This window comes from Equus przewalskii, chromosome 13, assembly GCF_037783145.1.
Source record: "Equus przewalskii isolate Varuska chromosome 13, EquPr2, whole genome shotgun sequence".
Classification (NCBI taxonomy): domain Eukaryota; kingdom Metazoa; phylum Chordata; class Mammalia; order Perissodactyla; family Equidae; genus Equus; species Equus przewalskii.
In genome coordinates this window covers 87556800-87584241 of record NC_091843.1, presented here as the reverse complement: position 1 = coordinate 87584241, position 27442 = coordinate 87556800, and the positions used below count along the sequence as shown (strand labels likewise).

The window sequence follows — 27442 nt, the reverse complement described above, 5'->3', positions numbered from 1 at the left end:
TTGACCAGTGAAGTTATGTGTCTGGGCATAAGTAGGCCACGATTTCTCCCTTTGCTTTTAACATGGATCCACAAAGAATTTCTTTGTTAACAAGCAGAAAACATAGAGTTGAACAAGCCAGAGGAAGAAATGATATCATGGCCTAGTTGAATCAACTAAGAAATATTTTTATATTAAAGACATTCTTTAACCTTATACCCATGGCATTCACATTCTTGTGTGTATTGAATGGAAGATTCATTTGAACAGAAAGTTAACATAAATGGCCTCGTTAAAGATTTAAGGAATATTTTGCAATATGAGACTCACTACTTAAAATATGAAATATATTTTTCCTTCCCACTAATATTTTACAAGTTTATGGTGACATGAGGACAAGGGCACCCTGCAGTTGCCTTATAACTTATCATATATGCATGCCTTTTGCCCACGTATTCAGCGAGGAAGCTCACTTTTCCTCTGTCTGATTTTCGTTGGGCAAACCCATGCCTGTCCATCATTTGTGTGAGTCTGGTGTGTTATGTAAGTGCCCTCCCGTGACATGCCATTAAGTCTGGATTTGAGGTAGAGCTGTGTCTTTGCATTTTCAAATACGAGAGAGATGTTACCTGATACTCAGAGAATCTTGGCTGCAGTTTAGCAGCCATCTCTGGATTAGTTTACTGTTGTTTTATAATACTACTTTTTTGTTTTAACCAATTTCCCATTGTTTGCTGATGGAAATTGTTTCATGCTGGCAGGCAACTGTTAGGCAGTTCTAGAGTTTCTGATAAGTGGAATACCCATGTCACTACTCATGTCAGCAAAATGGTAAGTTGGGTTTTTGCCGATCATACTTAAAGCTAATTTGAGACTGAAAATCTGGAGCCATGCAAATTTATAAATATAAGTACTATTTAATAGTAGATTGTGTTAGCTGCCTTAGTGGTTGAATCTTCAGTGATTGCTTTTTTTAATTCTGTGTGGGGAATTACTTGGGGATAATCTGGGAAAGGAGAGAAGCAGGAAGGAAGAGTGTGCGGCAGGCTGGGTGGGGAATGAACAAAGCTGTGGGCTTAGGGGTTAGAGCAGGTGTTCTTATACTTTCTGTGTGCCAGGAGCCCACCTACAGGCTGAGTCGTCATGGAACTCCTCTCAGTATTATGTTTGAATGCATGAAATAAGACGAGAAGGACTGCAAAGGAAGCCAATTGTATTGAAAACAATCATCAAAATATTTAAGAAAACAAATTTGTGATAGCGTAGTCTCTGCTTCGTTACCAACACACAAAATAACAACATCCAGTGGTGGATCTGATGACTACTGTGATTTTTTAAGTAGTGATGAGCATCAATAATATTTTGAAATTGACAGCCACTGTGAGGTGATATGAAAATATATTTATTTCTATTGGCAACAAAGTCAGGTACTGCCAATACCTACCCTGGTTGGTTGCCTACATTCATAATGGAAAGAAAATGCTAAATTTCAGGTCGATGTTAATGAGAAGTAAAATGTAATTATTTTCCTGTCCCAGTCCCCAGGCCGGGAGCCCATGGATCTCAGATTAAGATCTCCCTGGTTGGAGGAACTTGGCTCAGATATTAATTTGGCCATTTACTGGCTCTGTGACCTTGGCCGCGTTAACTGAACCTCACAGAGTCTGTTTCCTCATCTGCGATAGCATGGAGGATACCCACTTGGTCCTCGGAAGGCTTGGGAATAGCATGCCCAGGCTCACTCCCTGTATAAAGATGGTGGCTTGAGGCATGTTATTTCCTCTGATTGGCTTTCTTTTAGCAGTTACATTATAAAATGACTCTTGCTACACTTGCAGACAGGCTGAGGCAGACTTTCTACTAGGTAGGGAGCCAGAAACCCAGATTATAGTGAAAGCAGAAAATCCCTTTTACCTTTAGATTTTCTTAATGGTAGTTGACACTTAAGGGCTATAAGGAGTGGGGTTATGGTACAATATGAAGGCGAGAAAGCATTATAAAATATTTGGGAAGGAATCTGTTAGGAAATTTCCTGCTCGCCTTGTTGATCCAAAGCGTTTACTTGCAAAGAAACAGCCTTTTGCTCGTTATAAAGGTTTTAACGATAACTAGAAATGGCATCGCCGCCCAGTGTATTTGGGCACGAGCTTTTCCATTTGTCCAGTAGCTCTCCTGATGATTGATTGGCTGCAGGGTGTGGGCATGTCTTGGCTGCTTCTGGAAAAGGCAGGACCACCACCTTCTCCGATCACACCTTCTACCCCTGCAGAGCGTCCAAAAGTCTGGTTCCTCTATTAGGGTCTGGTTTAATGTGTGAGTGTTATTACTTAAGAGGAAACTCAGAAGGGCGGATACCGTGGTTTCGTATGAATATTTTCTTAAACAAACGTACGTCTCGGGCACAAGGATGTGTTCGTTTTCTAGCTCGCCACATGAGTCGGTCTGTGCACGGTGCTGTGCAAGCCGTCCTGTTTCTCTGATGGCTTTTAAAGGCAGGCCCTGTAGTGTCAGATCATCGCATCTGTGGGGCTGTGAGGTCTGTGAGGCAGTACGGTTTCAGAGTTTCCTTGTCCCTCGGGTAATACTAACACCCCATTTAATGTCTCCTTTTCATCAAGACCAGATTTGTCGTCTCACTTATTTCCCAGTGTCTGGCCAAGATAGTGATCTTTATGAAAACAAACTGGCAGTAACTCAAACCAGATAAGATGAGAGAGCTTCGCCTTGGCAGAAGGAAGCTGTTAAGGGGAACAGATGGAGACAGTGTCTAAACAGCTTCAAGAAGGTGTATGCTGGCTTATCTCAGAGGCGCTTCCTGTCTCCCAAGGGCTGTTTGAGTCAGGAGAGCTGCTGGGACCTGAAGACCTTCCCCAACCGCCCCCTACAATCCTCCATCGGCCCAGCACTCGAGGCTCACAGGAGACCTCTCCAGCTGTGCTCTGACGTTTCTGAAAACAGAAGTGGGAGTGCAACACAAAGAGCAAATACCGTAAACTGTTACTTGGTATCATTAGAAAAACAAGGTCTTGCAATTGATAGAGAATTACAAAATATACTGTGTATAGATTACTCATTTTCAACATATAATAATTAAATCACCAACACTGAAGACTGTAATTGTCATATTAATCTCTGAAGGTGTAGACAGGATTTGGGGAGTTTCCTGGGCCTGGCCGTTGCTGTGATCGTTAACGGTTCCTAACCAATCTCCTGCCTGCCTGTGGATGCTAAGCTTTCTGGGCAAGGGGAGGAAGACACAGCTTATCTGCATTCACCAGAGCCCAGGTCTTGGCTGTTAGCAATGTTTTACACTTCTCTTCTGTTAATCTAAACTTCAGAGTACCTAATCTGCCTTATCATGTATTAACTTGCTAGCTCACCTCCTTGTCTCGTGGTTTTCTTTCTTCGGATCCAGCCTGTTCAATCAGAAAGAAGACTGCATAGTTCCTCAAATTCTACTTGTACGGTGTCTTCCTCTTCACAATCTTCCCTTTGCTTCCCTTTCAAGTCTCCATTCTGGCCATCACGAGCTCATATGATGTCTTATCTTAGTCACCTTGTTCTCTGATCACCAGCATGGATCTTTGGCCTCGTGAAGGTGGCTAGTTTATTGTCAGATACCCCTTATTCCTTTCCATCTTTTCACTCGTGAGATTTTCTCTCAGCCAAATTCTATCCATTCTCCCAGCCTCGGTTCTGTTTTTTTCCTTCCTTCCTGGAGCCATTATTTCTTGGCCCACACTACCTCAGCAGCAGCATTGCATCCCTCTCACTGTCTGTCCCACACGCTTTGGTCATTTGGAATATTTGGTTTTATATCGGTCTTTTGTTTTCCACATATGACTTGTTTCCAGGAGTTAAAGCTCCTCAATAGAGGGGCCTCTGTTCTATTTACTTTACACGTTGCAGTTACTAGCAAGGCGCTAGTATACAGTAAGTGTTCAATCAATGTTTAGAGGAGGCAGGTGAAAGACACCACAAGTTAGATATCTCACAGGAGGAAATGGAGCCTTGATGTAGTCACAACATGTGCATCTGTTTTACAGAACCAGGAGCTCAGTTTTTCCTACTTTATTCAGAGTTGATCCAAGCTCAGGGAACTGATTCACAAAACCAAGCTCAAGTTAGTGACTGCCAGTTCATTCACAATGAGAAATCTAACTTCTGGGCAACTGGAATATCTGTATCAGCTGCTCAGTGCATCCTTTTCCTTGTGGCAAGGTTGCTCTAGGGCCATCGATGGCCAGGATGGCACATTTGAAGCAGCTCTGAAACCCACTGTGTGCTCTCTAGACTCTAGGGCGTGGTGCTACAGCCTTGCGCTTTAGCTCCATGTCTTCCTCATAGGAAACTCTTTGCTTTTAGGAATTGAAGGGCTCATCTGTAGACTTGGGAGTAAAATCTGGTCGGTGATGTTCTGAAGGCCAGATCTGAGTTGCTGGAGAAGCAAAGGGAATTAGACAGGAGCAGAGGCACAACCCGAACGCTTTGGAACAGAACTGCCCAAGATGGAACTTGGGGTATGACCAGACCCATGGGCCAGATGAATAGTATTCCTGAGCTGAGAGAACTGGTGACTCTGAGTACAAGGGAGAGGACAGTTTTGAAGGAGCAGCTGGCAGTGTGGAGTGACGCTGATGGGAGATCAGAATATGAAGGAAAAGTATGACTGATGTCTGGTTAGTTTCTTTATTTTGTTTCTCCTGAAGCTGATTTGGCTGATAATTTACATATGAATAAGGGATGTTGTGAATAAGTCATCTTCAAACTAAATTAACTGAATAATTTTCACATGGAACTTCAGAGGATACAGAATAATACACATAGGCATAAAAATGCTTATTTTTAAAGTATGATTTAATGTGAAATTCATAATACTGATAGAAGCTGTGGGGGATTAATTCCCAGGATACTGCGTATTGTCCTTTTAACACTGGAGAGGATTTTTACAATCTCAGGGCTATGTGTCAGGAGCCTCTCTGTCCATGGACAGTGTCAAGGGCTGTTTCGAAGTGGCGTGAGCCCAGGAAGTCTGGTTGAACAAACACTAATGGATGGGCTGATGGAGAAGAATTTACCATCTCTGAGCGAGTGATAATCACTCAAACGTGTATAAGAAGCTGAATGCAAGCTTTTTGCAACTACCAGTAACCATGTTTGCCTAGTGCACATGGGAGCAAGGAGGGTTCAGTTGGTGTAGGACAGAGGCTGGCACACTTTTTCTGTAAAGGGTCAGATGATTTTGAGGGTCATAAGGTCTCTGTTGCAACTACGCAGCTCTGCTCTTGTAACGTGAAAGCTGCTGTAGACAATACAGAAACAAATGCGTGTGATAGAGCTCCAATAAACTTTATTTATGGACATCAAAATTTGATTTTCGTATAAACCTGTGTGTCATGAAATACTATTCTCTTTTCAAAGTTTTCCAACCATTTGAAGTATAGAAAGTATCTTTGACCCACGGCCTATAATGCGCCAATTCCTGGTGTATAACATAGAAATAGGATGGGTTTAGGGGAGAAATGGTACAAAATACAGGCTGCTATACATCTATAATAGTGTGGAAGGGAACTTCATCCAGCCTTTCTTGGCAACTGATGCTGCTTACACTGTTCATTTGCAAAAGTCATCTTCAAAACCCATGATTTTCTTAACTGGTTTCTTCAAACTGATTATCACGTTTCCCAAAGTACTGTTTTTGTCACTTGATTTTACAGGGTACAGGTTAGTACTAGATTTCTCTTGTTTTAAAACAAATTGTTATGTACACAAATGTGCATGTATCTGTGCATACACCACACACACACACAAACACACACGCACACACACACACACGCACATGCACCACACACACGCACACGGGAGGGCTCTACCTTCACAGTTTCGAGTCCTTCTAATCTCCTTTTTAATTCACCACTCAGTGGTTCTTCATTCTCCATGTGTCAGTTTATTCTGGATGTACATCTTAGTTTTCTTTTGGTAAAGTCCTGTTTCTTCCTATTCTTGCTGACAGAGGAAACCACAAAAAGGACTTCTTAAAATTAAGAAAACAATGTAACTTCAGCGGTGAATCTTGTCTACTTTGAGAAGAATCAGAGTTTGGGGTCCGTGGTTGACATCTAAGCCCCTGATGCGGAATTCACTCAGATGGGAGCCTGTTGTAGAGAAAGCTGAAAAACGTCAGTCGGACATTTACAAAACAGCCCAAGTGTGAGCCTGTGTCCCGATGATGAGAGCTGTTGTTGATCCATGGTTAGTATGTTAAGATTGACAGGTGGACTCCATTCTTGGGAATGGTATCTTTTTTAAAAAACATTTGATTATTCAAGGAATACATGAATATGTTCTTGTCTTTTAAAATAGTATGAATGAGTGGGATTTCCCACTTGACACAGCCTCCCCCCTCAATGCTGCTTCCCTCCCCAGAGGTAACCATTGTTCTCAATTTTTGTGTCTTTCTAATCCATTTTCTATGTGTTTACATAAATTTTCATAAAATATTTCTTAATATAAAAATCATACCATATGGATTGTAATGAAAGTTGCTTTTTTGTTTTTTTACTTCATCTTAGAGAACACAGGTCAGCATCTTTCTTTTGCCATGCTTTCCTGAGGATAGCAAAGGGGACAGGAAAATCTTTCTGTGACTGACACTGTGGTGAGACGACCTCTGTTCTCCAGGTGTGGTGGCGTTTTAAAGCTGACTCTCTCATGGGATGCTCTTCAAAGCCCCCTACCCCCATCTCTTACTCCCTCTCAGTCCCTGGAGCCCAGTGGTCCACCTCCATTTCTGCCTCCTAAGGTCATGTTGACCCTCCTGACAGCCCTTGAGGTCTGGACCTAAGACAAGCCCTGGATTGGCTCATTCTCTCCTGTGGACCACCCCAGCCCATGGAGACATCTAGCACTCTTTGCTCCAACAGACTCTGAGAGGATGTGCCAGTACCAATGCAGAAGTAACTTTCCTTCACTCCCTGGATGCCAAGGCAGCTAGCCACCCTGCCTCTCATGTTCTAGATTCCCAGGGTAAGAGTCCAACACCAGCTATCTGTGCTTCCTTAACTGTGGGGGACTCCTGTGAAAGTCCCCACTGGTCTCACCAAAAACCCTCTTGTGAGGCAAGAGGGTGCTGTTCCCACCCTTCACCTAATGGGGAGAGGGAGCTGCATGGGGGTCTCACAGCAGCTCTTTCCAAAGAAATCCTCACCCAGACCTTTGTCTGGACCCTTATTATGGGAGAGAGACTCAAGTCTGGTTTTTGTTGTCTCCCTTTTGCACATTTTCCAAAGGTGTTTCCTAGCTCCCTTGGATACCTGACGTTGCTAGTGTCTTGTGTTGGAGTCAAAGCTTTCAGTGTCGCATCCTAGTGACGTTAAGTGCGGGCTCTTCTCTTCACGAGGGATGAGGGGATTATTGGGTCCTGGGGCTTGTATGATAGAAGACTGTCAAATTATTCACCAAGAGGGTCTCAGGTACCCACTACATACTTGCCAATACTTTATAAAATTGATCTTTAAGTTTTTTGCCAGTTTATTAAAAACTGTGTCTCACTATTTCTTTTTCTTTACTAAGCAGCTCTTCATATGTTTGTTAGGCATTCTTATTTTTCTTTTCTATGAATTGACTCATCCATTGCTCAATTTTTAAAAAGTCTTTATTGATTTACAGTTCTTCGTATTTTCTGAATACTGCTCCTTTGTTATGTGGCAAATATTTCCTCTGAGCCTGGCCTTGTCTTTTAACTTTGGGAAATTGGACTACATCAAAGGCACCATAAATAATTTTCGTCTGTATGACTTTTTTGTTGTGTTTGACTTCAGAAGGCCTTCCTTCTCCAAGGTTATAAACGTAGTCTTCTACATATTCTTCTACTGCTTTAATAGTTGAAAATTTTTAATGTTTAGAACCTTAGTCCATCTGGAATATTTTTGTGAACAGTAGGACTCTAACTTTATTTTCTCCCAAGTGGAGATTTGGTTCTCTCAACACTCTTTTGTGTTTTCTTTTGTGTCTTTTGTTTTGTGAGTGGATGCCATTGAAAGAAAACACAAAGAAAAGCCAGCAACATGTTCTGTGGCCACTGGAATAAGGGGAATGAAAGAGTTATTTAAAGGATGGGGGAGAAGGACAGATCCTTGCTAAACATCCTAAAGGTCAAGGTGAGGTGATCTCTCAGTCCGGAAGATACCACTCTCCTGGAAAAGCTCCTGTAGCAGTGGACACGCAACATCCCTTGACGAGTGCACTGTCAGAGCATTTCCATAGAGGCGGTTGGTGAGGATGTGGGCACTGATGGCTCATGAGCAAACCGTTGTAGGCAACTTGTTCGTAACTGTCCACTGCTTTCTAAGCTGGGAAAGTTTTTACTTGAACATTTTCTGTATGAATCTTTTATCAGCTCTAAGAGTTAAATTTCTTCAAAGAATGTATATGAGAGATTCTTTTTTTAAGTGAACCCTTAATTCATCCTCATTAATACTTTTTTTAAAAATTAAGACTATTTTTTTAGAGCAGTTTTAGGTTCACAGCAAAATTGAGCAAAAGGCCCAGAGAGTTCCCATATAGCCCCTGCCGCTACACACGCACAGCTTCCCCCGTTATCAGCATCCCCCACCAGCGTGGTTCATTTGTTACAATTTGTGAACCTGTGCTGATACATCGTAACCACCCCAAGTCCATAGTTTACATTATGGTTCACTCTTGGTATTGTACATTCTGTGGGTTTGGGCAATTATTATGGTATTATATAGAGTGGTTTCACTGCCTTAAAAATCCTCTGTGCTCTGCCTATTCATGCCACCTCCCTCCCTTTCCCTCTGCCCACCCCCAACTCCTGGAAACCACCAATCTTTTACTGTCTCCATGGTTTTGCCTTTCCCAGAATGTCATATAGTTAGAATCATATATTATGCAGCCTTTTCGGATTGGCGTCTCTCACTTAGTAATATGCATTTAAGGTTCCTCTGTGTCTTTTCATGGCTTGATAGCTCATTTCTTTTTAGCACTGAATAACATTCTGTTGTCTGGATGTGGTACAGTTTATCCATTTACCTAGTGAAGGACATCTTGATTGCTTCCAAGTTGTGGCAATTATTAATAAAGCTGCTATAAATGTCCATGTGCAGGTTTTTGTGTGGACATAAGTTTTCAACTCCTTTCAGTAAATACCAAAGGAGTGTGATTGCTGGATCGTATGATAAGAGTAAGTTTAGTTTTGTGTGAAACTGCCAAATTGTCTTCCCAAGTGACTGTCCCATTTTGCATTCTTACTAGCAAAGAATGAGAGTTCCACATCCTGGCTAAAACTTGGTATTATCAGTCTTCTGGATTTGGGTCACTCTAATGCATGTGTAATGGTATCTCGTTGTTTTAATTTGCATTTCCTTGGTGACATAGGATCTAGAGCATCTTTTCATATGCTTATTTGCCATCTATGTATCTTCTTTTCCCATTAATACTTTTCAGTTTGTTTTCCCAATACTCTTCCAAATTGTTAGCGAACATTGTATTTAAGAGGTTGGGGAAGATCATGAAGATGCCTTAAGGCCCGATTAACCTGATATGAAAAAACCTTAAAACTGACATTCCCTGTATCTCCCCATCACTGTCCTGGGTTTCATGGTTAGATTGAGGTGCATTGTCCTCACCATTGGGAGAGTAGCTCAAAACACAATGTGAGTGAAAAATATGTTTACTAAGAATTGTAAGCCTTTGTAAACCCCTCTTGTGTTTCTTTCACAAAATTAAAGCCAGTAACGACTGTCAGTTTGAATCCAGGATTTTTTGCCTGATTTTGTCTAAACCCTTGGACATAGACAGATTGAAATATTTGTCTGTTGGGCTGAGAGGACAGCAAGTGCAAAGGCTGTAGGGAGTGAGGGGAGCCTGGCACTTTCTAGAAGCTGAAAGAAGGCCAGTGAGGCCAAGCAGCAGGCAGGGGCTGGGGCTCAGAGCCTTGTGGGCAGGTGAAGGCTTGGGCCCTGGGGCTGGGGTAGTGGATGCCATTGAAGGGTTTTAGGCAGCTTGTACTAGACAAGAACTTTGGCTTTGTAAAGGCAAATTGGCAGTAGGCAAGAGTGGACCCAGAAAAAACAGTTTAGGAACCTTTTGCAGTGATCCAGGAGAAGGATACCGTAGTACTTTACGTTCGTTGGCTGGTAAAATATAAAAATATTCGTGTCTGTGTTTTCTAAAGTAGAATAAAAGCCCTGTAAGTTACAAGTATGGTATAAAATTTTTTTTTAACCTCAGTGTCATTTTAAAAAAAAAGCAGATCTGTGCAGGTCCAGTTACAAAATTTTCAGGGACCACTACAAAATGAAAATGTGGGACCCCCTTGTTCAAAAATTACGAATTTCAAGATGGCGACAGCAGAGCATTAAACCAAATGTGGGACCCATGTGACTGCCGTGAAGCTCACCCTGGGTCTGTGTGATGGAATGACTTGAGTGAGTCTCCAAGAAGCTTCTCTCCACCCCTTCCAGTATAAGGCTGGGATTCCTGTGGTGTAGGCAGAGGGTCAGAGACGGAAGCAAGCTTGTGTCAGCTGACACTGTTCCTTAGCTGAAAGCCCTTGTTAACCTTACTAGTAGGGATCGATCAATTACAGACAGGGTTGAAGGCCAAATTGAAAATAAGTATTGTGACCAGGCGAGGTAAATAAGGATGATGGTGGAAATTAAGAGAGAATCTTTGTTATATTATTGCTCATTTTTATTGACTATGGTTGATGAAAACATAACTAATAGAAGGGAATACAGTTAACTTTAAATCTGATCTTTAGAACTATTCCGTACCAATACGTACCCATTTAACTGGCTTTCTAAGAACGTATTCTTGAATAGTGTTGGAGAACACTGGTTTGGGCAAAAAGTTTCCTGTCAAATTGTGTGTATGTGTGGTTTTTTAAAAAAGGAATTGGCGAAACACAGCTTTTCATCTCAATTTTAAATGTTAGGATTCTTCTCCATTTATTTTATGCCTCAAGAAAATAGCTCAAAAAACTTGCTGAGCTTTTCATAGGAGGTAGGAAAAATGTAAACTTCTTCAACTCTGAAAATTGAAAGCATAATATATACATATATTTTTACCTGCTAATGTCACAGAGGGAAGAGTAGTGACTGGAATCTGGCAGTCTGAGATTTTCAGAAATTGGACGCTGTCATTCTTATTCGTAGTAAGCTCACTTGGTGAGCTCCGGACGGGAGAGCTCTTGAGAGTAAAGTCTGAGAACACCTTTTACAGCATAGCTTACATTTCTAGGAAAAAGATCTTGTGCCCGCTAAACCAAGTCGCTTTCAGCAATTTTCGTGACTCAGATCCCTGATATTTGCATAGTGATTCAACCGGCAAGGAGACTGGCTCTGAGATAATTTGGTTAAGATAAGTCCTCTGGTTAATGCTTTTTAAAGGTTAATAAAGGCCTTTCCTGAGTTGTGTGCTGTGCAATGGTTTCCAGGGATTTTTAATTACCTAAAATGCTACCTCTGGACTGGGTAGCGATAGTATATTAAAGTATTCTTTTAGAGAGACCCACAAGGCCAGTTCTGGACAGTTGACATTAAACATGGCAAAATTCCAGCGTGCAGACAGCCTGGCAAGTTTGAGTTCTGGTGCATTCTGTTCAGAACAAGTTTTTTGTGGTTTTTTCCTCAATAGTGCTTTTGTCTTTCTGCTAAAGGTCAGGCTGCCCTTGTCCAGTACTGGTGGTGTTCCTTTGTGAGAGTTCCTCAGGAAGGGGGTGGACATATTGACTTAGTTTTTATATTTATAATAACCTATCAAGGCCGGATTTTATAGATGTGAACATGTGAATAAAATCGTTTGCATTTTTAAACTGCTGGTGAGAAGCTGCCAATTCCCAAGTCACTTCAGACATCTGTCGCTCTCCTTTGGGCTCGTGTCGCCCCTCTTTGCTCTTTGCTGTGGCGGGGCAGAACCGGCATGGATTGGGTTTTGGGTCGGGCTTATTTGGAATCCTGGTCCCATCATTTGGACTGTTGCTGTGGCACTTAGATTAAGTAACCTCTGCGACACGGGTACCCCCACTGTCTAGCAGAGCTGCCAGGCGAAGGCACTGGTAGGTTGCCTGCTACCTGTGGATGTTGCCTACCTGTTAATTTACCTGGAACAACACCTCGGAGAGGGAGTGAGGTTTGACCTATGCAGCTCTTCTTCCCAGGGCAGTGGGGGTTGGCAGAAGCCTGTAGCTGAAGCCTGTTCCTTGGAGAGTGACCAGGAGGGGCCCACAGCTGACCCCAGCCTGCCTCAGGCTAGAGTACGTTCCTACTGTACTGTTGCTTTTCAACCGTACACAATTTATTTAGGAAAAGTTTATAATTTCTGTCTGTTTAGCCCTACTGTTAGTGTGGCTGGTTTCTTGAGGAGCCTCACTCCATTGGTGTGGTGGATAACAGCATGAAATGACTCTCATTCTCCCCAGGCCCGGCTTACAACTGGGCTCTCTCAAATCCCCCATTCCAGTTCCTGGATGATATATTGGGCGTATTCTGTAATGCCTTAGTCTTTCTAAAACTCCTCATCTCCTATCCAGTTCAAGCCTTGTGCCTCTCCGACACTCTCTTCTGAGCTCTAGCTCCTCATGTGACAGAAAACAGGTTATTTAACTCTGCAAGTTGTATTGGTGGTGAGAAGGCATGTCCATCTGGCCCATTCTGATGCTGGAGGTCTCTGCACAGTTGGTATGTGTGACTCTCCTGGGGCTGTTACTTGGCTTCACCCCAGGCTCCTTTGCACAGGATCTGTTCAGAGGGGCACAGTGTCTCCCTCTGGCTTTACTGGGTGCTCCTGCCCAATTTGTGCTCCCAGTTCCTTCTTGGAGTCAGTGTGCTGTTGCCTGGCCCAGCAGCAGCCTGGCAGCCCTAGGGCTCCTGCCCCGCTGACCTCAACCCTCCTGCAAAAGGAGCTGTGCAAACGACTGGGGTTGTAAAGAACTGGGATGGACTGAGAATGTTCCTCCCTGGGTCCCTCTAAACTCTCCTTACATGAGGTTCCTAGAGTAGGCCTCCCACCTTCCAAATCTCTTACTCAGAAATGGGTGCCAGTCTCCGTGTTTATGGGTATCCCCCAGTCCAGATTATGGATCCCAAGTCCTCCCAACTCCCTGACATGCTCCGTTCTGCTGCAGTGCCAGCCCAGGTGGGCCTGTGGGTTCTGCAGCTCAGCAGACAGCCAGACAAGGAACGGGATGCCTTCTCCCCTTCTTGCAGGTACCCCGGGCTCTCCTACATATTCTCTTAAAACCCCTCCTATGCTCCTAACTTGCTGGGAAAGCAGGTAGTAACCTGCACTAGACACTTTCCCTCCCCTCAAAGTCAATATCAACCATTCTCCCTTTCCTGGGTGGCTGCCTGGAGGGAGGGGCTGTGATCAGCTAGTAGGACTGATGCTGTGACCTCTTGGTAAGCAATAGGGGACAGGGTCCGTCCCTATGTGTTTATGGCTCAATGTGCTTAGCCCCATTATCCTAGGCTTCCAGCTTTGGCTGTAGGAATAAGAAAAAAATCCCACTCAGTTAACTAGATCTTTATACTAGTAATATTCTCTTTTTTAAATATCTGCCATCTAGTCCTGGGATATTCTTCCTGTGCCTTCTTTCCTGCAGAAACAGGTTAATACTTACTGGTACTTTTGCAGGATTTAAGTTGTGGGCTTAAAATATATCTCACTTTAGGAAGGTGCTATAGGGGTCTCGGTGGACATTGCTATGGTGTGAATGTTTGTCCTCCTAAAATTCATATGTTGAGATCCTAATGCCTGATGTGATGGTACTAGGAGATAGATTTGGGAGATGATTAGTTCATGAGAGTGGAGCACTCATGAATGGGATTAGTGTTCTTATGAAAGAGACTCCCTATGCCTGCTACCATGTGAGGTCACAGCGAGAAGGTGCTGGCTGTGAACCAGGAAGAGGGCCCTCACCCGACCGTGCTGGTGCCCTGATTTTGGACTTGCAGCCTCCAGAGACAGACGTCATTTTAATTGACTATAGGGACAGGAAGTTCAAGATTCTCCAGGTTTTCTTCAATTCCCATCTTCTGACTCCTTGCCAGCAACTTGGAAATCTAAAGGCGTGTTCTGCTGGAAAGATTGAATTGCTGCTGCCTCTTCACACTCACCCGGGAAAAGGACAAGCAAAATAAATGACAGTCTCACTTTAAGCAGTAGAGTTGAGGATTGGGTGTGAGCAGGCTACTTCATTGTCCATTTATTCGACACATACAGGAGAGGAAAGAGAAACCACTGGGGGTGTGTGGGTGAAATGGTGAGCCCTCCTTGGGGAAAATTAATCTGGCAGCAGCGTTAAACTGGATCATCTGGGGAGGGGGTGCTGGAGGTACAGAGCTCCAGCTCAGAGGTCCAAGTCCAGACCCGAGGTCAGAGGGCCTGAAGAGGGTAAGGGGCAGTGGGAGGGGAGAGGAGGGAGGAAGGGGAGAGGAGCAGAGTTGATAGACGCCAGTAGCTGATTGGGATGAGAACAGGAAGGGACATTGCAGTTTTAATCGGGGATCAGTGAGAAGAGAGGGTATCCTGAACAGAAATAGGGAGTCAGAAGAGAAGACCAATTTGAGGGTAGGGGAGAGCAAGGCCACCACTAGCCCCTAGTGCCTTTGTGAGAGGGAAAAGGCATCTCCACCTGCAGACACAGAGACTGCCCAGTGGAGCGCAGGCTGCTCCCCCAGGTCAGGATGCTGTGCACAGTGGGCCACCTGTACAACTGTATACGGTGGCCCTTTGGAAGATTCCTAGAGAGCAATGAGATTCCTACAGTCACACACTTCCTCAGGGCTGTCACATCTAAGTGCTGGTGGCTGGGGAGGAGGAGGTCTTTGTTCCTGTATTGGTTGCTGATAAAGCCAGCAGGTAAGAAAGGCACCTCCTTTGACTCCCTTCTCTATGTATATCCCTATCATTCCGTTTTTTTTTTTTTTTAATTCTGGTAAAATATATATAACAAAAAATTTACCACTTTAACCATTTTTAAAGTTAACCGTTTTAACCATTTTACAGTTCAGTGGCATTAATGCATTTACAATGTTGTGCAACTCTCACTGCTGTCCATCTACGGAACTTTTTTATCTTGCAGAACTGAAACTCTGCCCATCCATACTAACTCCCCTTTCCTCCCTGCCCCCCGCCCCTGGCATGCACCATCCTGCTTTCTGTCTCTACGAATTTGACTATTCTGGGTACCTCCTGTAAGTGGAACCATACAGTATTTATCCTTTTATGTCTCATGTATTTCACTTGGCATAATATTCTCAAGGTTCATCTGTGTTGTGGCATATATCAGAATTTTATTTTTAAGGCTGAATAATAAAGCACTATATGGATATACCACGTTTTGTTTACTTATCTGTTGAGGGACACTTGAGTTGCTTCTACGTTTTCGCGGTTGTGGATGATGCTGCTATGAACATGGGTATAAGTAGAGATTTGAGTCCTGCTTTCATATCTGTTTGGTGTATGCCCAAAAGTAAACTTGTTGGATCTTATGTAATTCTATGTGTAACTTTTTGAGGAACTACCAAACTGTTTTCCACAGTGGCTGCACCATTTTACATTCCCCACCAGTAGTACATGAGGGTTTCCGTTTATCTCTGTCTTCACCAACCTTTGCTATTTTCTGTGTGTTTTTTAAATAGCCATCCTCATGGCTATGAGGTGATGTCTCGTGGTAGTCTGATTTGCATTTCCCTAATGTCCCCATTTTACTTTCATGCAGCTTCTAATAATTTTTATGATAAATTTAATAATTATATAAATATAGTACCTCGCCTTTTTAAAAACACAAAACAAAGCTCTACCTTTCAAGAATGTGCCGAGAAAGAGCAGCTGTAGCCCCTGTACACTCATGGCCAAACTTTACCCATCTGAAAACTTACTCACAGGGACATTTTCACTTCCTTTTGAAATGTTATAAAAGTTTAAGGTGTTTCATTCAACATGCAGAGTGTTTAACTATTTTTTAATTAGTTTTGAGCATTTAAAAGTCAGAAGAGCTCTTAAAAACTTGGATTTCCTACTTCTTAGGAACTCCGGAAGGTAGGGCCTGAGTGGTCCCACATTCCCACAAGGCAGCAGTGGGCTGGAGCCCAGTAGCTGACAGACCCTCTAGGCCGGAGCCTGCCTCACCCCCGAGGCCTCTGTTTGCAAGCCCGCTAGAGTGGATTTCCTGAGGCTAAAGTTAGTCTGTGTTTATCCCAGTTTGTTAATAAATTAGGTGATTAGAAGTGACTAATACTTCTGCTCTGCCATGTTACTTAATACCTCCGCTGACACTTTCTCGATAAAATCTGAGGTCTCCTTGTCATCTGTCCTTGCCTGCCTCAAGCCCCTTGGGGACAGGTCTTGCCAACAGATTAGTCCCTACTGGTTGAAAGTCGCTTTAAACTTGAGTGTTTCTTCTTAGCTGGAACATTTGAAATCGTGCTTCTTTATGTGCATAGGGCATGCATACTCTGTTCTCCCTCTGATGCAGCCTGGCTTGGTGGCTCTTCTGTGTGTTGCCACCTAATTCTGAGTCCTTGCTTGTTCTTCTTGTCCACAGTGATCATACTGGGAAACCTGCTTTTCCAAATGTGACTGCTAGCTTTATATTTGTGTGCCCATCCTTAATATTCTGTGTATGTGCTAGAATGATGGCTCAAGATGTAAGCATAGTTTATGTCCGTGGTCTGGAAATACGGTTAGCAATGTCTGTAGATATTTAGATTATAAAGATGGTAATTGGTCGGCTTAAGATCCTGTGTCTTACAGATAATCAGGACTGGAAGGTGTTAGGTGAGGCTGCCTTGCAGCCATGAAATGGAGGCATTGTGAAACCCAAGCCGGCCCCAGAACACCCTCGCAGCATGATTTGTTACTGCACAGAGCTGGCCCTACTGTCAGTCAAGCCACATTTCCTGAAACCTAAGAACACCAGGGGGTAATAGTGTTCTCTTATGACCAGCTCCTGTTCCCTAAAACCTTCGTGTGCCTCTCCCTGTGGTTTTCAGCCTGTCTCTCTCTGTGTGGTCGCTGATGACTTCTTTGAAGGTGAAACACTGAAGTGAACATGAACGTGGTGGTAGAAGAATGTGATGATGTGGCTGGTTGCTTTGGGCAGACCCGCCTCCCCGCCTCCATTCTCCGGATTTCTTCTCTGAAGCTCTCTTGGTCATTTGTCAAGGCAACCGAGCTGGAAACCTCCTTGTCAGTCACTAAGTTAGTCCCGATGATTTGTGCTTCCTGTCATGGTGTATGTGTCTTCTGCTTTTAAGCCAATTTCTTTTTGTGTCCATCACTTTTTGCCCATCTGTTGTCTTTTTCCTAAGTGGACATAATATTCAGGTATAGAGTTAGAATTTTTATTTTCTTACTACATAGAAGTTTATTTTCTGGCTTCTTATTTTTCCTCCCTAAAAGCTCCACTTCTCTGTTGCTTTTTCCCCAAGGTGGGTGGGACAAGATTGCTTTTTATTCATGAGGGTTTGCGTTTCCTCCTTCTGTAAGGGTTTGCCACAGAAAAAAACTTTTCTCTATTTCTGATGTCTATTTCAATACAAAACAATGATGAAATTGTTAGACAAGTGAGATGGTACTTAATTATCTGTCTGGAAATTCTTACACATCTCAAGGGCTTTCTTAGTGGGAATTCACTGTGGATGGCAATTAGGGTGCCCAGCTCCCCAGCGTGCTATCTGGGCAGGTTCTGCAGGCACTCTGTCTAGCCGGCGCAGGGCTGTGCTGGCCTGCGGCCCCCTCTCCTTCCACTTCCTGCTTCGATGGCCATCCACCCAGGTGGCTGCTGTTCTGACCCCAGACCTAGCAGACAGTAAAGAAACTGACTTCTAACAAAAGGATCTTAGTTTAAAAAACTTTTTAATACGACTTCTTGTTAAGGTGTAAGGATTTTGAAGCCCCGGGGTCTGCTGCCTTCAGATCATAGGGGCATTGATACTTCTCAGAACCAAGAAATGTAGAGACTCCAGGGTGGGGACATTTGACAGAGGCAGCAGTCCCCAGCTGCCTTTGGTCCTGAGAAGATATTCTGAATGGCAGGGCTCTAATTAATTATTAACCTACATATCAAACGAGGCAGCACAGCCAAGCCCAACAGCAAATGCTGCCACCTGGTGAGCTGCTTGAAGGTTGAACCTGGTGACCAGGACCTGGGAGGAAAGGGGTCTAGCCAAGGGAAACCTATGTGGAGCTGTGAGAGGACTTGGTGAGATTCTTACTGGTTCTGGTGTAATTGGAACGTTTTACTTAAGCGTATTTGGTAATAGTATGTGTACAGAGTAGGTGCTTGCTTAATTGAGTGCTTTAAAATTTTTATTTGGTCATATATGCACATGGTACAAAATGTAAAAGGTCCAAAAGACAGCACTCAGTGGAAATTGTCTTCCTCCTACCTAGTTCCTTCCCAAAGGTCGCCACTCTGGCTAGTGTCTTTTCTGGCTTACGAGGGATCATTGCTGAACAGATATACATGGTTGCTAACTACGTATATAACCGTACACACACAACTGTGTATATATACACACACACATTACTATACAGTTGTTATACAATTATGTACACAATTGGCAACATGATTAAATATTTTTCAGTAATGATGATTTCCTGCAGTCTCTGAATCTTGTTTTTAACTGAAGGAAAATTAGAATGTGGCGCCAAGCAGAATGGCCATTTGGGAGCATAGGATATGTCCTGAAGAGGAAATGCCTAGCTGTCTGAAATTGTAGCAGTTTACTCCCAAATCTTAAAACCATGACTGGCCCTGCTTGAGGACCTCAGGTGCAAAGGTTGAGCCAGTCCCACTCCTCAGGGTATGGCCCATGGTCTCACTGGTCACACGGTGGCTGCTGGTTTCTGCTGGGCCCCCTAAGAGTTCCTTCTTTTATCCCTGGTCCCCTCCTCCCATAGGTGTCCATTCAGATATGTGTAAAGTGTCTTACTTAGGTCTGTGTGTATTCTTGTCATGCATCATCTTGTATGTAAGTATTTTTAATTTATACAAATGCTATGGCTATCTACATCTATTTCCCTTAGTTTTTTTCACTAAGATCTGAAAATACCATCCTCATTGCTAGACGTGCATCTAGTTTGTTGCCACCTATCCTTGTGCAGAACTGAGATTTTGAAAATAGGTGAAGCAATTGTGGTGATTTTTACTGCAATTCTTCTTTTACCTTAATTTTTGTTTATCACAAACATTTCAAAACAAATTTAGGAAACCTTAGAATTCCACCAACCCAGTATATCAACTTTTCTAACTTTCTCATGTGCAAACACACCTGACATAGCAAAAAGTGCATGTGTATTTGTATTGTTGTTCTCTTCACTTTACTATATCAACTTTCCTCCATTTTGCTAAGTTGTCGTCATAAATTTTAATGGCCGCATAATATTTCATCTGTATTATGCACCATAACTTCACAATCTCTTCTGTGAAACAACTTTTAGGTTATTTTTTAATATCGCTGTAATTAATACCTTCATGCATATGGTTTGTCTTTGTTGTTGTTTTGTTCTCATGTTATTTAGCTGGAATAGGTGTGCACTAGGGATCATGGAGTTCTCTGGCTGCTGTTGCAAGTTGCCACGTTCTGCCTCTCACTATGTTCCCAGAAGTGAGTGCACTGTCTGTCTCCATTAACATAGCCTTCTTTTATTTTCAGTGTTATAATTAGAGCTGTTGTCATAGGAATCAATTTATCGAATGTCGTGATGGTCAGCAGAGAAATAAGGAACTGCAGGTTCTCTGTCTTCCAAACGAGGCGCAGAGATACCATCTGCTACCTGTAGCGCACATCCTTTCTACTCCGCCATCCCTGCTGGCACGAGCGTGGCATTGGCTTAATCCTCAGCCCTTCCACGCTCTGTGGTCTGGGTTGTCAGTAGCCAGTGGGTGAGCAGCTCTGCTTCAGTCTGGGCTGGGGTGTGTGTGACCTGTGACCTGTAAACATGGGCACACGTGAAAACGAATGGTGCTTAGAATGCTTCTACGGGCCGCTCCTTCTACGGGGCTTGCTGCTTATCAAGATCGTGTCCCAGTGAGGGGGAAGAGTGGGAGTGGGGAGTGAGAGGCATTTGCAGGAACATATGTTAGCTTCTTTTCATTCTCCTCTTAGTGACAATGATTGATGGCATCCAGTGAGTCCCCATTTGTCACTTCCTTGGTACAGCTGGTAGTGGGGGTGGGGGAGATCAATAAGGGCTGGGCGAAGGATGGAGCTAGAGGAGAAAGGGGCTCTCTATGACATTTCTCACCCTTACACTTTGTGGTAGTGTCTGCTCGTGATGTTACTTCACTGCTACCTGCTGAGAGCTACTCCTTGTGGTCTTTTAGACTCTAGAAGAATCAGTCTTCACAGCCCGGCTTCATTCCCATCTCCAGGAAAGGGCTAACTTGGACCACAAGACACCTGCAGCCTAAGGGGAGGAAGAGAAGGAATGAAACCCGTACTGGATGCAGCTTTTGCCGATTATGCTTCTTATGTTTTGAAATAGGGCCTGGCTTTTGCTATGGCATTCTCTTGGTGTTCTAGAATGTCCATTATTTAACAATTCCATATTGAAAATTTGGTTAGCAAGTAGGAAAGGGCTGTGAAAAGGAGAGTTGAGGGTAGCACGGAGTTGTGGCAAATTAGGTGAGTTTACAACGATCTCATTAAGCTTGCTGCTTTCGTTTTCCTGCCTGTGTTGGGGCAAAGCAATGTTTAAAAGTGCAAGAACAGTGATGATTTTGTGGTTAGATCATGTGCACAATGCAGACACACCCAGGAAGGAGAATCTGCCTCATCAAGTTTTCAGTTGGTAGTTAGGCCAAAATTTCTGCAGAAGGCTCAGATGAGTGTTGATTTGCTGGGAAACTGCTGCCGAGTACTTTCGGTTCTTTCTTTACTTTTCCTCTGAACCCAGCTCATGGTTATCTTGCATAATGGAAGGCGCTTTGCACGGCAAATGAGCGTTACAGCCTAATCTCCCCTGTAGCAGGTTCTAGGGAGGCAGAGTCCGGCTCTTGAGTTCAGTTCTCCAAGGCACTTTGATCCGCTGGTTTCCTACAGGGCGTCTGTGCCCCAGCCGTCTCCACCCAGAGGACTGTGGATCTCACCTGTTCAGGTCGGTGTGGCCAGGCTGCTTAGGTGCACGGGGCAGACTCTCCATGGAGAACACGTGGTATCTGGTGGATCCTTCGGAACATTATACTCTGAGCTGATGCTCGCCTGCCTACCTCCTTTTTCTTCCTTTTTGTGAACAATTGTTTCTTGAACACCTGTTACGTGGTGGGTACTTTTTTACCAGATGACTCTCCACATGGCATTTGTTTTAGTTCTTATGACATCTCTGAAGTGGCTGGTGTTGTACCCAATTTCCTGAAAGAGGAAATTGTGGCCCAGGGAGATGGTTGCACGCCAAGGTAATCATGACTAAGGTGCAGAACCAAGTTTGAAGCCAGGTTTTCAGGAACTCAAAGTCTGCTGCTCAGCTGTACCCCTCAGACACCCCTGAAAGTGACAGCAGCCTCTTCAGTCACTCCCAAAGAGTATGTTCCCTTCATCTGTGTTAAAGCACAGGTACACCTCACTTTGGGAAAACAGAGTCTAGGAAGATCTGAGCTGGCTTCTTTTAGTTTTAGGACAGGCTTCACTGTGAGTTTCCGCTTAAGCAACAAACATTCCTAGGAAGTGAGCTGAAGCCCTGTTCACTGCATTCATCTTAAACAATTTGTCAGAGCAGATGGAGTGTGGCGGATGTGGGCGCTATGGAGGTGACAACCTAGACTGAAATCTCCGCTTATTGACTGTGTAACCTTGAGCAAGTTACTTCACTCTCTGAGCCACTTTCCTTCTCCATTAAAGGGGAAAAATACCCATCTCATCGGGTGGTGTGAGAATACATTCACATAAGTGCCAAGTACCTGCTCAGTGCTGGGCAGTGTGCTAAGCTAATGGGAGCTGTGACGGTTTGTGGTTGGCGTTATCAGTATTGTGGGAGCCCCATCATATAGTCAAATGCTGTGTAACAGCGTTTCGGTCAACCACGGACTGAGTGTACAACAGTGGTCCCATAAGATGGGTACCATACAGCCTAGGCGTGCAGTAGGCTGTACCATGTAGGTTTGTGTAGTACACCCTCTGATGTTTGCACAATGATGTAATTGCCTAACAATGCATTTCTCGGAACGTATTCCCATCTTTACGCGACACATGACTGTAATGGAAACCTGGCTCGTGAACATATATAAATATTTGTATAGCCCCCACTAAATACCATTTAAGTCTATAACTTGTGTAATGCAATAGGGTGTGTGTGTGTGTGTGTTGGCAGGAGATGGGGAGATGGGGATGGCTTGAATTAGCTCAGGGGATGGTAAGACTGTGACGAGAGAAGTCACGTTTGACGTTTGACGTAGTAAAACGCTGGCTTAGTTGCTGCCCCGTGGATGTGTGTATGGCAGGGGCCAGCTGGACAAATAGAGCTAAAGAACAGATGTGAACAGTGAGTTTTGCTGGCAGTTGGGCAGAGAGTGGCCCTGGGTGTAGCAGTGAGCAGTGAAAGCTACGACAGCTGCTACTACAGGTGCTGATTCTGTGCCAGGCGCCCTTCTCCTGCTTTTCTTCCATGAACTCACAACAACCCTCTGAAGCAGTGCTGTTAATATCCCCAACTTACAGATTGGGAAACTGAGACAAGATGAGCTAAGTCAGTTCCCCCGGCACACAGCTGGTGAGTGGCAGAACTTGGTTTCAATGTCAGGTGTCTGACTCTGGGGTTTGTGCCTTTAACCATTGTGCTACGTGCCTCCCCAAAGACAGACAAGGTCTTTGCTCTTACGGAGTTTACAATCCAAGTAGGTGAGTCCATCAAACACATCAATAGGATATAATCTATATCCTATTGTAGTAATAAACCGAATGAAGAGAAGTAAAATTGGGGAAGGGGTTCTAGAGGATGATGGGTGTTGATGTTTAGCCAGTGTATTATTTGCTTGGGCTGCCATAACAAAGTATCACAGACTGAGTGGCTTAAACAGCATGGATTTATTTTCTCATAGTTCTCGAGACTGGACATTCAAGATCAAGGTGTCAGTGGGATCAGTTTCTCCTGAGTCCTCTCTTCTTGACTTACTGATGGCTGCCTTCTCGTTGTGTCCTCAATGGTTTTCCTTCTGTGCAACACAGCCCTGGTGTCTCGCTCTCTGTCCTAATCTCCTCTTAAGTACATCCGTCGTGGGATTAGGGCCCACCCAAATGGCCTCATTTTAACTTAATCACCTCTTAAAGGATCCTTCTCTGAATACAGTCACATTCTGAGGCCCTAGGGGTTAGGACTTCGATATATGAGTTTGGAGGGGACACAATTCTGCCCGTGATGCTCTAGCCTTTGTACCCCCAAAATTTGTATCCTCCTTCTATACAAAATGCATTCATTCACATCCCAGAAGCCCCCAAATTTTAACCCATTCTAGCGTCAACTCCAAGTGCCAAATCTTACCCAAATCTCATCTAAATCAAGTGTTGGGGGGATTTGATGTATGAGTCATCCTGAAGTAAAAACTCCTGTGAGCCTGTGAAACCAGGTAAATTACGTGCATCCAAAATACGGTGATGGGACGAACGATAGACATTCCCAGTCTAAAAGGGAGAACTTGGAAAGAAGAAAGGGGTCATGGATTCCGAGCAAGTCCAAAACCCAGCAGGGCAAATTCCATTAGATTTTAAGGCTCGAGAGTAATCCACTTGATGCTCTGTCCTTTGGGCCCACCACAGTGGCGTCCCTGCCTTCCAGATCCACTGGGGCAGCAGCCTGGCCCCCTGAAACCAAGGAGGAGACACTCTGGGCCTGTGGTGGGAGTGGCAGCCCTGTCAATCTCTGAATCACCTTCAGGGTCATTCTTCCCTTATCCTGATGGATGACACATGACAGCCGGATAGCTCTTCTGTCCCATCCTGTAGAATCCCAGAAGTGTGGCAGCCTTCCTTCATTTTTGCTGTCTGTCCCCTTGTGTCTAAGCTGGCAGGGTCTCTGCTGGTATAACCCATCTCTGTTCCCGCCTTCCGCTGAGGCGGCTGATTAGATCGATGAGTCATACTCTTTATGCACTGACTGTCCAGCCACACCCTTGGTGTTCCCCCCATAACACACACTCTCTCATTTTTCGAAATATGGATAGGCCAAGAATTTTCCAAATCTTCCAGTTCTTGTTTGTTTTTACTTAACAATTTCTTCTTCAATTTCTCTCTCCTCTTGCATCTTACTGTAGGCAGCAAGGATGATTCAGGCTGCACTCTTGATTTGTTAATGTTTCATTTATTGTTTGTATTGGTTAATAACGATTCCTCTTTCACTTTCCAAGCCTTGGAGCCAGGCTGTTGACCTGGTTGGAGGTACGTGGAAAGATACACGTACTTAATGTTGTCCCGAAGAGGGAATCATATTGGCGAAGGATCTCAACCAGTGTGCTTTAAAAAGAAAAAAATTGAGGGTATTTTCTTTTTGTCTTCTTGTGCTTCCCTCCCCCATCACCAACTAGATTCAACCACAAACTACCGTTTTCTCCTCTGCTCCCATTACCCTATTTTTATCACTATTTTTTTAGTGTTTGCTACCACAAGTCTCCATTTTGGCTCAAATGTTAGGTGTGGTCAGCAAACAAGCTCTTGCTTTTTATATATTGGTAGAATACATCCACTGTATTCCGTTATTATCTATTATTAAAAATATTACATGCTTATGATAAAATAAGATACAGGAAAAGATAAGAACCTCACCAATAGTATGATTACAAAGGGCAAACCACGTTAATATTTTGCTATATGTTTTCCAGTCTGTGTACATTTAGATATATGTAATTTTAGAAATGTCTTATTGTATAATTTTGCGTTCTGTTTTCTCTTAATTTACCACCAATATTTTTCCACTTTCTTAAATAATCTATGAAAATATCTTAAGCAGCTACATAACCTTCTATCCAGTAGATAAAGATGATTTTGTTAGACACTTAGGTTGTTTCCAGTTTTGTGTTGCACAAAAATCTTGGACCTTAGCTGTATTTATTAAGCTATACTCACAAAGTAAAATATCTGGGTGGTCTTTTACGTTTCCTGATGTATTCTTTCAAGAAGCAATATAGTGTGGTGGTTAATGTGCAGATTTCAGAGTGATCTATGAGTTCATATTTTGGTTTTTCCACTGATGTGATCTTGGATAAGATATTTCATCTTTCTTGGTATCTGACTCCTTATTCTTTTTTAATGAAGATAATTCACTGGGTTACGGGAAGAGTAAATGAAATTTTTTAAAGCACCCATGCCTTAAACTTAATCGGAGTGCAGTAATTATTTACTTTTATATCATCACATTGCTTTTCAAAAAGTTTGTACCAATAGTTCATAACTATTTGAACGTATTGAGGAGAAGGTTGTATAGCAGAGAACCTACGGGCGCATAAATTGGAACCAGTAAAGGGCATAAAACATGGAAGATGCCAGGGAGGTGTGACTTGTGGCTCCTCCCATTCTTACCCGGGATCCCCAGATGCCAGAGGCTCCAAGGCTCCGTATTTTCCTGTTTAAACATTTCAGGCATATATATTTCTTTAATCCCTGCTTAGGTATTAACTATCCTGTGTACACTTAGCTTTTTGTTTTTTCCATGATATGAGTATTATTTCAGAAAAAAGTTTAAGTCAAGGTATTATTAAAACTATTAACTGTTTAACACTTGAATCAAGTCATCTAAGATATCAGCCAAAAGCCATGACACTGAACATATTAGATATTGTCTCTCCCCTCCCAACCCAGTGTTGAAGCTTAAGACCAGCCTTTTGCCTAATGTGCTCAGTAACATAAAGAACAAGTGCATGCGAGCCAGCCCTGGGGGTCTAGTGGTCAGATTCGGCGCTCACCGCCGCGGCCCGGGTTCGTTTCGTGCTCGTGGAACCACCCTGCTCATCTGTCAGCCGTCACGGGGTGGTGGCAGCTCACATAGAGAACTAAACTAACAGCTAGGATACCAAACTGTGCACTGAGGCTTTAAAAAAGGAAAGCAACAACAACAAGTGTGTGTTTTACATTTTTAAAATTTTTTTCGCTTCATAGGCTCGTTGCTTTATGCAATGTCTGCCTGTGTAGAAATTTTAGCACCTGTAAATGTCATCTTTCTGCTTGTGTGTTTGTATATGTCGGGCCAATTGTCTCTCCAGGCATGTCGTACGATCAGTGTAATACATCCCAGGTAGATGATTAATTGGGCCAAACCAAAATAGAAGTACAGTAAATGTCTGATTGTTGTCTAGAGTTAGGAAGAATTATGAATAGAGCACATATTTGAGCAACAGTGTATTCTGTGAAATAGTTTTCAATTTTTTCAAAATTTTATTTCAAAATAATTTTCAGCAATGAATCAGACCTATTACAAATTGGGCTACAAAGTTTGCAGGCTTTCTTTTATCTGTCAGTGCCTCGTGCTATTCTGCTTATTTCTCCTTTTTTCTTATCCCACGTCTAAGGGAACACAGAGGAAGAAGGGTAACACTAACGCATGAAATATCCTTCTCGAAGAAATAATTCACCCAAAAAGATTCTTTGAAAAACTTGTTTGTTTAGAGACGGGAACCATACGAATGACTCCCGGGTGCCAGCTCTCTGTGCTGTGCTGGTGCCATTTCCTGTAATCCTCAAAACCCCTTTGAGCTAGTGGCGTCCTAACATCCATGAGAATCTGAGCCTCATTGCTCAATAAACTGAGGGGCTTTGCCTGATTCACCATTTGGAACAGAACTGGAAAGTACTAGATGCTCAAAAATATTAACTGGACTAATGGATTAATCTGTTGAGTTTACATGTCTGGTAAGGGACTGGGCCAGATTCAACTTAGGGACTTGCTAATAACAATTGTTGTCAGTGTTTGCTGGGTTCTTCCTGTGTGCCAGGCACAGAGCTACACGTTACACGGATTCCTGTTTACTCCTGACAGTGGTGCTCCAAGGGCAGATGCTTTAAATATCCTCATTTTACAGAGAAATCACTGGTATCGTGCTAGAACTAGGATTTGAACCCCAAGAGTGTCACCCCAGGGCCCGTGATTTTAGTTAACCAAATTACACTGCTTCTGTCAGTTGCCTGCCATTTCCTTATAGGAAATGTTACCAAGGGTTCTGGGGAAAAACAGAGTTGTGTGGTCAAAAAACAGGGGGAACATGGGGTTAAAAGAAATGAAACTTGGTTCCCGACTTTAGGAATTCTCAGAGCTTTCAGGATGCTAATGCAACTTATCAATCCTTGAGAGAGGACATAGAATGCAACATTTTCTGAATGTGCTTAGTCCCGTTTGTCCCCCCAGGACACTATTAGCATCTCCCTGAGCCAGTATTCTGTGGAACAACTCATGAAATGCTTGCCAAACTCAACAGATCCTGCTACATCATCTCCCTCCTAAAGAGGAGGGTGAG

The 27442-nt window shown here is 43.4% G+C and overlaps 1 protein-coding gene and 1 long non-coding RNA gene across 4 annotated transcripts in view; one reads left to right on the top strand and one right to left on the bottom strand.

Moving 5' to 3' along the window:
- IQGAP2 (IQ motif containing GTPase activating protein 2) overlaps positions 1–27442 on the top strand; it is a 267942-nt gene that overhangs the window by 97018 nt on the left and 143482 nt on the right. Inside the window, exon 1 of one of the 3 annotated variants that reach the window (XM_070571604.1) lies at positions 20545–20636. The exons of the other annotated variants lie outside the window; for them this stretch is intronic. The gene's annotated coding sequence lies outside the window, so the exon portion shown is untranslated. Of the gene's footprint in view, positions 1–20544; positions 20637–27442 lie in introns of those variants that run through there. 3 annotated transcript variants of the gene reach the window in all.
- LOC139075364 (uncharacterized) lies at positions 15951–20532 on the bottom strand. Its single transcript, XR_011525719.1, has 3 exons — positions 20257–20532; positions 19480–19942; positions 15951–17310 (listed from the first exon to the last, which is right to left on the bottom strand). It is a non-coding gene; the product is annotated as an uncharacterized lncRNA (long non-coding RNA).